This window comes from Phytophthora infestans, genomic scaffold (assembly GCF_000142945.1).
Source record: "Phytophthora infestans T30-4 supercont1.101 genomic scaffold, whole genome shotgun sequence".
Taxonomy (NCBI): Eukaryota; Oomycota; class Peronosporomycetes; order Peronosporales; family Peronosporaceae; genus Phytophthora; species Phytophthora infestans.
In genome coordinates this window covers 14,988-25,730 of record NW_003303658.1, presented here as the reverse complement: position 1 = coordinate 25,730, position 10,743 = coordinate 14,988, and the positions used below count along the sequence as shown (strand labels likewise).

Below are 10,743 nucleotides of genomic sequence, written 5' to 3'. Positions count from 1 at the left end.
GTTCGGTTCAGCCGGTTGACGCTAGTGGGCGTCCGTGGAAAGGTCATCGCTGATGACAGTGGCGACGCTTCCACCGTTAAAAAGGCCCAGACGGTAGGTTTGACATTACCACATGCAGGAGCGTAGCGACTCGCAGGCGGAACCTACCCGATGTGACCTGCGACGCCCTTGTTGTAATCTTCGATGAGAAAGCGTGCAAAGTAGCCGAAATAGGAAGAGGCAGAACGAAAGAAAAGCAAAAGGATGTTACACACACTGGCACTCGACCCCGAGTCTCCTGGGTAAGAGCCAGCTATCCTAACCCCTAGACTATATGGGAAGGCTGAAGAATGAAACCGTACTCAAAATTATTAACCCCAACGCAAATACACACACGCACAACCACTTCAACCACTGCAACCACGCCCCAAACGCACACTTCATACGCACTCGCCATCCTTCGAAGCGCTCTCACAGATACGACCCCGCTCATGGCCTTTGCTGAGCCGCATAAACGCATCGACGCTATTCATCGTCTCATCGGGACGACGTATTTATTACACGCTGCTCGAGGCCACCTTGCCGTCCTTTGGTTTAGTTCAGCCGGTTGACGCTAGTGGGCGTCCGTGGAAAGGTCATTGCTGATGACAGTGGCGACACTCCACCGTGCAAAGGCCCAGACGGTAGGTTTGGCATTACCACATGTAGCAGTGTAAGGTCTCGCAGGCGGAACTTACCGAGTGACTGCGACGCGGTTGTTGTAATCTCGCTGAAAAAGCGTGCAAAGTAGACGAAATAGAAGAAGCAGAAAGAAAGAAAAGCAAAAGATGTTCCCACACCGGGACTCGAACCCGGGTCTGCTGGGTGAGAGCCAGCTATCCTAACCGCCTAGACTATATGGGAAGGCTGAACAATGAAACCGCACTCAAAATTATAAACCCAACGCAAATACACACACGCACAACCACTGCAACCACTGCAACCACGCCCCAAACGCACACTTCATACGCACTCGCCATCCTTCCAAGCGCTCTCACGGATACGACCCCGCCCATTGCCTTTGCTGAGCCGCATAAACTCATCGACGCTATTCATCGTCTCATCGGGACGACGTATTTATTACACGCTGCTCGAAGCCACCTTGCCGTCCTTTGGTTCGGTTCAGCCGGTTGACGCTAGTGAGCGTCCGTGGAAAGGTCATCGCTGATGACAGTGGCGCCACTCTACCGTGCAAAGGCCCAGACGGTAGGTTTGACATTACCACATGCAGGAGCGTAGCGACTCGCAGGCGGAACTTACCGAGTGACTGCGACGCGGTTGTTGTAACCTCGCTGAGAAAGCGTGCAAAGTAGATGAAATAGAAGAAGCAGAAAGAAAGAAAAGCAAACGATGTTTCCACACCTGGACTCGAACCCGGGTCTGCTGGGTGAGAGCCAGCTATTTGAACCGCCTACACGATATGGGAAGACTGAACAACGAAATCGCACTCAAAATAACAAACCCAACGCAAATACACACACACGCACAACCACTGCAACCACTGCAACCACGCCCCAAACGCACGCTTCATACGCTCTCGCCATCCTTCCAAGCGCTCTCACGGATACGACTCCGCTCATTGCCTTTGCTGAGCCGCAAAAACTCATCGACGCTATTCATCGTCTCGTCGGGACGACATGTTTTTTACACGCTGCTCGAGGCCACCTTGCCGTCCTTTGACTCGGTTCAGCCGGTTGACGCTAGTGGGCGTCCGAGGACAGGTCATCGCTGATGACAGTGGCGACACTCCACCGTGAAAAGGCCCAGACGGTAGGATTAGAATTACTACATGCAGGAGCGTAGGGACTCCCAGACGGAACTTACCGAGTGACTATGACGCGCTTGTTGTTATCTCGCTGAGAGAGCGTGCGAGGTAGACGAAAAAGAAGAAGCAGAAAGAAAGAAAAGCAAAAGATGTTCCCACACCGGGACTCGATTCAGGGTCTGCTGGGCGAGAGCCAGCTATCCGAACCGCCTAGACTATATTGGAAGGCTTGAACATTGAAACCGCACTCAAAATCACAAACCCAACGCAAATACACACACACGCACAACCACTGCAACCACTGCAACCACGCCCCAAACGCACGCTTCATACGCATTCGCCATCCTTCCAAGCGCTCTCACGGATACGACTCCGCTCATTGCCTTTGCTGAGCCGCAAAAACTCATCGACGCTATTCATCGTCTCGTCGGGACGACATATTTATTACACGCTGCTCGAGGCCACCTAGCCGTCCTTTGGCTCGGTTCAGCCGGTTGACGCTAGTGGGCGTCCGAGGGAAGGTCATCGCTGATGGCAGTGGCGACACTCCACCGTGAAAAGGCCCAGACGGTAGGTTTGGCATTACTACATGCAGGAGTGTAAGGGCTTGCAGGTGGAACTTACCGAGTGACTACGACGCGCTTGTTGTAATCTCGCTGAGAAAGCGTGCGAGGTAGACGAAATAGAAGAAGCAGAAAGAAAGAAAAGCAAAAGATGTTCCCACACCGGGACTCGATTCAGGGTCTGCTGGGCGAGAGCCAGCTATCCTAACCGCCTAGACTATATGGAAGGCTGAACATTGAAACCGCACTCAAAATCACAAACCCAACGCAAATACACACACACGCACAGCCACTGCAACCACTACAACCACGCCCCAAACGCACGCTTCATACGCTCTCGCCATCCTTCCAAGCGCTCTCACGGATACGAATCCGCTCATTGCCTTTGCTGAGCCGCAAAAACTCATCGACGCTATTCTACGTCTCGTCGGGAAGACATATTTATTACACGCTGCTCGAGGCCACCTTGCCGTCCTTTGGCTCGGTTTAGCCGGTTGACGCTAGTGGGCGTCAGTGGAAAGGTCTTTGCTGATGACAGTGGCGACACTCCACCGTGAAAAGGCCCAGACGGTAGGTTTGGCATTACTACATGCAGGAGTGTAAGGACTTGCAGGCGAAACTTACCGAGTGACTACGACGCGCTTGTTGTAATCTCGCTGAGAAAGCGTGCAAGGTAGACGAAATAGAAGAAGCACAAAGAAAGAAAAGCAAAAGATGTTCCCACACCGGGACTCGAACCCGGGTCTGCTGGGTGAGAGCCAGCTATCCTAACCGCCTAGACTATATGGGAAGGCTGAACAATGAAACCGCATTCAAAATAACAAACCCAACGCAAATACACACACGCACAACCACCGCAACCACTGCAACCACGCCCCAAACGCACGCTTCATACGCTCTCGCCATCCTTCCAAGCGCTCTCACGGATACGACTCCGCTCATTGCCTTTGCTGAGCCGCAAAAACTCATCGACGCTATTCATCGTCTCGTCGGGAAGACATATTTATTACACGCTGCTCGAGGCCACCTAGCCGTCCTTTGGCTCGGTTCAGCCGGTTGACGCTAGTGGGCGCCGAGGAAAGGTCATCGCTGATGACAGTGGCGACACTCCACCGTGAAAAGGCCCAGACGGTAGGTTTGGCATTACTACATGCAGGATCGTAGGGACTCCCAGGTGGAGCTTACCGAGTAGCTACGACGCGCTTGTTGTAATCTCGCTGAGAAAGCGTGCGAGGTAGACGAAATAGAAGAAGCAGAAAGAAAGAAAAGCAAAAGATGTTCCCACACCGGGACTCGATTCAGGGTCTGCTGGGCGAGAGCCAGCTATCCTAACCGCGTAGCCTATATGGAAGGCTGAACAACGAAACCGCACTCAAAATCACAAACCCAACGCAAATACACACACGCACAACCACTGCAACCACTGCAACCACGCCCCAAACGCACGCTTCATACGCTCTCGCCATCCTTCCAAGCGCTCTCACGGATACGACTACGCTCATTGCCTTTGCTGAGCCGCATAAACGCATCGACGCTATTCATCGCTCATCGGGACGACATATTTATTACACGCTGCTCGAGGCCATCTAGCTGTCCTTGGTTCGGTTCAGTCGGTTGGCGCTAGTGGGCGTCCGTGGAAAGGTCATCGCTGATGACAGCGGCGACACTCCACCGTGAAAAGGCCCAGACGGTAGATTTGACGTGAACATAACCGAGTGACTACGACGCGCTTGTTGTAATCTCGCTGTGAAAGCGTGCGAGGTAGACGAAATAGAAGAAGCAGAAAGAAAGAAAAGCAAAAGATGTTCCCACACCGGGACTCGAACCCGGGTCTGCTGGGCGAGAGCCAGCTATCCGAACCGCCTACTTTATCTATATTGGAAGCCTGAACATTGAAACCGCACTCAAAATCACAAACCCAACGCAAATACACACACGCACAGCCACTGCAACCACTGCAACCACGCCCCAAACGCACGCTTCATACGCACTCGCCATCCTTCCAAGCGCTCTCACGGATACGACTCCGCTCATTGCCTTTGCTGAGCCGCATAAACGCATCGACGCTATTCATCGTCTCGTTGGGAAGACATATTTATTACACGCTGCTCGAGGCCACCTAGCCGTCCTTTGGCTCGGTTCAGCCGGTTGACGCTAGTCGGCGTCCGAGGAAAGGTCATCGCTGATGACAGTGGCGACACTCCACCGTGAAAAGGCCCAGACGGTAGGTTTGGCATTACTACATGCAGGAGTGTAAGGACTTGCAGGCGAAACTTACCGAGTGACTACGACGCGCTTGTGGTAATCTCGCTGAGAAAGCGTGCGAGGTAGACGAAATAGAAGAAGCAGAAAGAAAGAAAAGCAAAAGATGTTCCCACACCGGGACTCGAACCCGGGTCTGCTGGGTGAGAGCCAGCTATCCGAACCGCCTAGACGATATGGAAGGCTGAACATTGAAACCACACTCAAAATCACAAACCCAACGCAAATACACACACACGCACAACCACTGCAACCACCTGCAACCAGCCCCAAACGCACGCTTCATACGCATTCGCCATCCTTCCAAGCGCTCTCACGGATACGACTCCGCTCATTGCCTTTGCTGAGCCGCAAAAACTCATCGACGCTATTCATTGTCTCGTCGGGACGACATATTTATTACACGCTGCTCGAGGCCACCTAGCCGTCCTTTGGCTCGGTTCAGCCGGTTGACGCTAGTGGGCGTCCGAGGGAAGGTCATCGCTGATGACAGTGGCGACACTCCACCGTGAAAAGGCCCAGACGGTAGGTTTGGCATTACTACATGCAGGAGTGTAAGGACTTGCAGGCGAAACTTACCGAGTGACTACGACGCGCTTGTTGTAATCTCGCTGAGAAAGCGTGCGAGGTAGACGAAATAGAAGAAGCAGAAAGAAAGAAAAGCAAAAGATGTTCCCACACCGGGACTCGATTCAGGGTCTGCTGGGCGAGAGCCAGCTATCCGAACCGCCTAGACGATATGGAAGGCTGAACATTGAAAGCGCACTCAAAATCACAAACCCAACGCAAATACACACACGCACAACCACTGCAACCACTGCAACCACGCCCCAAACGAACACTTCATACGCACTCGCCATCCTTCCAAGCGCTCTCACGGATACGAATCCGCTCATTGCCTTTGCTGAGCCGCATAAACGCATCGACGCTATTCATCGTCTCGTCGGGAAGACATATTTATTACACGCTGCTCGAGGCCACCTTGCCGTCCTTTGGCTCGGTTCAGCCGGTTGACGCTAGTCGGCGTCCGAGGAAAGGTCTTTGCTGATGACAGTGGCGACACTCCATCGTGAAAAGGCCCAGACGGTAAGTTTGGCATTACTACATGCAGAAGCGTAAGGGCTCACAGGCGAAACTTACCGAGTGACTATGACGCGCTTGTTGTTATCTCGCTGAGAAAGCGTGCAAGGTAGACGAAATAGAAGAAGCAGAAAGAAAGAAACGCAAAAGATGTTCCCACACCGGGACTCGAACCCGGGTCTGCTGGGTGAGAGCCAGCTATCCTAACCGCCTAGACGATATGGGAAGGCTGAACATTGAAACCGCACTCAAAATCACAAACCCAACGCAAATACACACACACGCATAACCACTGCAACCACTGCAACCACGCCCCAAACGCACGCTTCATACGCTCTCGCCATCCTTCCAAGCGCTCTCACGGATACGACTCCGCTCATTGCCTTTGCTGAGCCGCAAAAACTCATCGACGCTATTCATCGCTCATCGGGACGACATATTTATTACACGCTGCTCGAGGCCACCTTGCCGTCCTTTGGCTCGGTTCAGCCGGTTGACGCTAGTGGGCGTCCGAGGAAAGGTCATCGCTGATGACAGTGGCGACACTCCACCGTGAAAAGGCCCAGACGGTAGGTTTGGCATTACTACATGCAGGAGTGTAAGGACTCGCAGGCGAAACTTACCGAGTGACTACGACGCGCTTGTGGTAATCTCGCTGAGAAAGCGTGCGAGGTAGACGAAATAGAAGAAGCAGAAAGAAAGAAAAGCAAAAGATGTTCCCACACCGGGACTCGATTCAGGGTCTGCTGGGCGAGAGCCAGCTATCCGAACCGCCTAGACTATATTGGAAGCCTGAACATTGAAACCGCACTCAAAATCACAAACCCAACGCAAATACACACACACGCACAACCACTGCAACCACTGCAACCACGCCCCAAACGCACGCTGCATACGCACTCGCCATCCTTCCAAGCGCTCTCACGGATACGACTCCGCTCATTGCCTTTGCTGAGCCGCAAAAACCCATCGACGCTATTCATCGTCTCGTCGGGACGACATATTTATTACACGCTGCTCGAGGCCACCTAGCCGTCCTTTGGCTCGGTTCAGCCGGTTGACGCTAGTGGGCGTCCGAGGAAAGGTCATCGCTGATGACAGTGGCGACACTCCACCGTGAAAAGGCCCAGACGGTAGGATTGGCATTACTACATGCAGGAGCGTAGGGACTCCCAGGCGGAACTTACCGAGTAGCTACGACGCGCTTGTTGTAATCTCGCTGAGAAAGCGTGCGAGGTAGACGAAATAGAAGAAGCAGAAAGAAAGAAAAGCAAAAGATGTTCCCACACCGGGACTCGAACCCGGGTCTGCTGGGTGAGAGCCAGCTATCCTAACCGCCTAGACTATATGGGAAGGCTGAACATTGAAACCGCACTCAAAATCACAAACCCAACGCAAATACACACACACCCGCACAGCCACTGCAACCACTGCAACCACGCCCCAAACGCACGCTTCATACGCTCTCGCCATCGTTCCAAGCGCTCTCACGGATACGACTCCGCTCATTGCCTTTGCTGAGCCGCATAAACGCATCGACGCTATTCATCGGTCATCGGGACGACGTATTTATTACACGCTGCTCGAGGCCACCTTGCCGTCCTTTGGCTCGGTTCAGCCGGTTGACGCTAGTGGGCGTCCGAGGAAAGGTCTTTGCTGATGACAGTGGCGACACTCCACCGTGAAAAGGCCCAGACGGTAGGTTTGGCATTACTACATGCAGGAGCGTAGGGACTTCCAGGCGGAGCTTACCGAGTAGCTACGACGCGCTTGTGGTAATCTCGCTGAGAAAGCGTGCGAGGTAGACGAAATAGAAGAAGCAGAAAGAAAGAAAAGCAAACTATGTTCCCACACCGGGACTTGATTCAGGGTCTGCTGGGCGAGAGCCAGCTATCCGAACCGGCTAGACTATATGGAAGGCTGAACATTAAAGCCGCACTCAAAATCACAAACCCAACGCAAATACACACGCACAACCACTGCAACCACGCCCCAAACGCACGCTTCATACGCACTCGCCATCCTTCCAAGCGCTCTCACGGATACGACTCCGCTCATTGCCTTTGCTGAGCCGCATAAACTCATCGACGCTATTCATCGTCTCGTCGGGACGACATATTTATTACACGCTGCTCGAGGCCACCTAGCCGTCCTTTGGCTCGGTTCAGCCGGTTGACGCAAGTGGGCGTCCGAGGAAAGGTCTTTGCTGATGACAGTGGCGACACTCCACCGTGAAAAGGCCCAGACGGTAGGATTGGCATTACTACATGCAGGAGCGTAGGGACTCCCAGGCGGAACTTACCGAGTAGCTACGACGCGCTTGTGGTAATCTCGCTGAGAAAGCGTGCGAGGTAGACGAAATAGAAGAAGCAGAAAGAAAGAAAAGCAAAAGATGTTCCCACACCGGGACTCGATTCAGGGTCTGCTGGGCGAGAGCCAGCTATCCGAACCGCCTAGACTATATTGGAAGCCTGAACATTGAAACCGCACTCAAAATAACAAACCCAACGCAAATACACACACGCACAGCCACTGCAACCACGCCCCAAACGCACGCTTCATACGCACTCGCCATCCTTCCAAGCGCTCTCACGGATACGACTCCGCTCATTGCCTTTGCGGAGCCGCAAAAACGCATCGACGCTATTCATCGCTTATCGGGACGACATATTTATTACATACTGCTCGAGGCCACCTAGCCGTCCTTTGGCTCGGTTCAGCCGGTTGACGCTAGTCGGCGTCCGAGGTAAGGTCATTGCTGATGACAGTGGCGACACTCCACCGTGAAAAGGCCCAGACGGTAGGTTTGGCATTACTACATGCAGGAGCGTAAGGGCTCACAGGCGAAACTTACCGAGTGACTATGACGCGCTTGTTGTTATCTCGCTGAGAAAGCGTGCGAGGTAGACGAAAGAGAAGAAGCAGAAAGAAAGAAAAGCAAAAGATGTTCCCACACCGGGACTCGATTCAGGGTCTGCTGGGCGAGAGCCAGCTATCCGAACCGCCTAGACGATATGGAAGGCTGAACATTAAAGCCGCACTCAAAATCACAAACCCAACGCAAATACACACGCACAACCACTGCAACCACGCCCCAAACGCACGCTTCATACGCACTCGCCATCCTTCCAAGCGCTCTCACGGATACGACTACGCTCATTGCCTTTGCTGAGCCGCAAAAACTCATCGACGCTATTCATCGCTCATCGGGACGACATATTTATTACACGCTGCTCGAGGCCACATTGCCGTCCTTTGGCTCGGTTCAGCCGGTTGACGCTAGTGGGCGTCCGAGGGAAGGTCATCGCTGATGGCAGTGGCGACACTCCACCGTGAAAAGGCCCAGACGGTAGGATTGGCATTACTACATGCAGGAGTGTAAGGGCTTGCAGGCGAAACTTACCGAGTGACTACGACGCGCTTGTTGTAATCTCGCTGAGAAAGCGTGCGAGGTAGACGAAATAGAAGAAGCAGAAAGAAAGAAAAGCAAAAGATGTTCCCACACCGGGACTCGATTCAGGGTCTGCTGGGCGAGAGCCAGCTATCCTAACCGCCTAGACTATATGGAAGGCTGAACATTGAAACCGCACTCAAAATCACAAACCCAACGCAAATACACACACACGCACAGCCACTGCAACCACTACAACCACGCCCCAAACGCACGCTTCATACGCTCTCGCCATCCTTCCAAGCGCTCTCACGGATACGACTCCGCTCATTGCCTTTGCTGAGCCGCAAAACCTCATCGACGCTATTCTACGTCTCGTCGGGACGACATGTTTTTTACACGCTGCTCGAGGCCACCTTGCCGTCCTTTGACTCGGTTCAGCCGGTTGACGCTAGTGGGAGTCCGTGGAAAGGTCATTGCTGATGACAGTGGCGACACTCCACCGTGAAAAGGCCCAGACGGTAGGTTTGGCATTACTACATGCAGGAGCGTAGGGACTTCCAGGCGGAACTTACCGAGTAGCTACGACGCGCTTGTTGTAATCTCGCTGAGAAAGCGTGCAAGGTAGACGAAATTGAAGAAGCAGAATAGAAAAGACAAGCAAATGATGCTCCCACCGCGGGACCCGATTCAGGTTCTGCTGAGCCGAGAACCAACTTTCCGACCCTCCTAGATGATATGGAAGGCTGTACCATTGAAACCGCACTCAAAATCACAAACCCCAAGGGCAAATACACACACCCGCCCAACTACTGCAACCACGCCCCAAACGCACGCTTCATACGCTCTCGCCATCCTTCCAAGCGCTCTCACGGATACGACTACGCTCATTGCCTTTGCTGAGCCGCATGAACGCATCGACGCTATTCATCGCTCATCGGGACGACATATTTATTACACGCTGCTCGAGGCCACCTTGCCGTCCTTTGGCTCGGTTCAGCCGGTTGACGCTAGTGGGCGTCCGAGGAAAGGTCATTGCTGATGACAGTGGCGACACTCCACCGTGAAAAGGCCCAGACGGTAGGTTTGGCATTACTACATGCAGGAGCGTAGGGACTCCCAGGCGGAACTTACCGAGTAGCTACGACGCGCTTGTTGTTATCTCGCTGAGAAAGCGTGCGAGGTAGACGAAATAGAAGAAGCAGAAAGAAAGAAAAGCAAAAGATGTTCCCGCACCGGGACTCGAACCCGGGTCTGCTGGGTGAGAGCCAGCTATCCGAACCGCCTAGACTATATGGGAAGGCTGAACAATGAAACCGCACTCAAAATCACAAACCCAACGCAAATACACACACACGCACAACCACTGCAGCCACTGCAACCACGCCCCAAACGCACGCTTCATACGCACTCGCCATCCTTCCAAGCGCTCTCACGGATACGACTCCGCTCATTGCCTTTGCTGAGCCGCAAAAACCCATCGACGCTTATTCTTCGTCCTCGTCGGGGGCGATATATTTTGGTAAGCCGCTGCTCGAAGCCACTTTTGGCGTCTCTTTTGGTCTCGTCTCACGCCGGGTTGACGGCTAGTAGCGCGGTTCGAGGAGAAGGACCATTCGTGATAGAACGGTGCTCGCCACCCTCCACCCGCGGAAAAGGCCCCC

The 10,743-nt window shown here is 53.3% G+C and overlaps 1 non-coding gene and 1 pseudogene across 2 annotated transcripts; both read right to left on the bottom strand.

Annotated features, from left to right (window-relative positions):
- Positions 1–247: 247 nt before the first annotated feature.
- On the bottom strand, positions 248–319 carry PITG_30443 (annotated as a pseudogene). Its single transcript has one exon. The product of its transcript is annotated as a tRNA-OTHER (tRNA).
- Positions 320–1,371: 1,052 nt separating this feature from the next.
- PITG_30441 lies at positions 1,372–1,444 on the bottom strand. The gene has a single exon. It is a non-coding gene; the product is annotated as a tRNA-Glu (tRNA).
- Between the last annotated feature and the right edge of the window lie 9,299 nt (positions 1,445–10,743).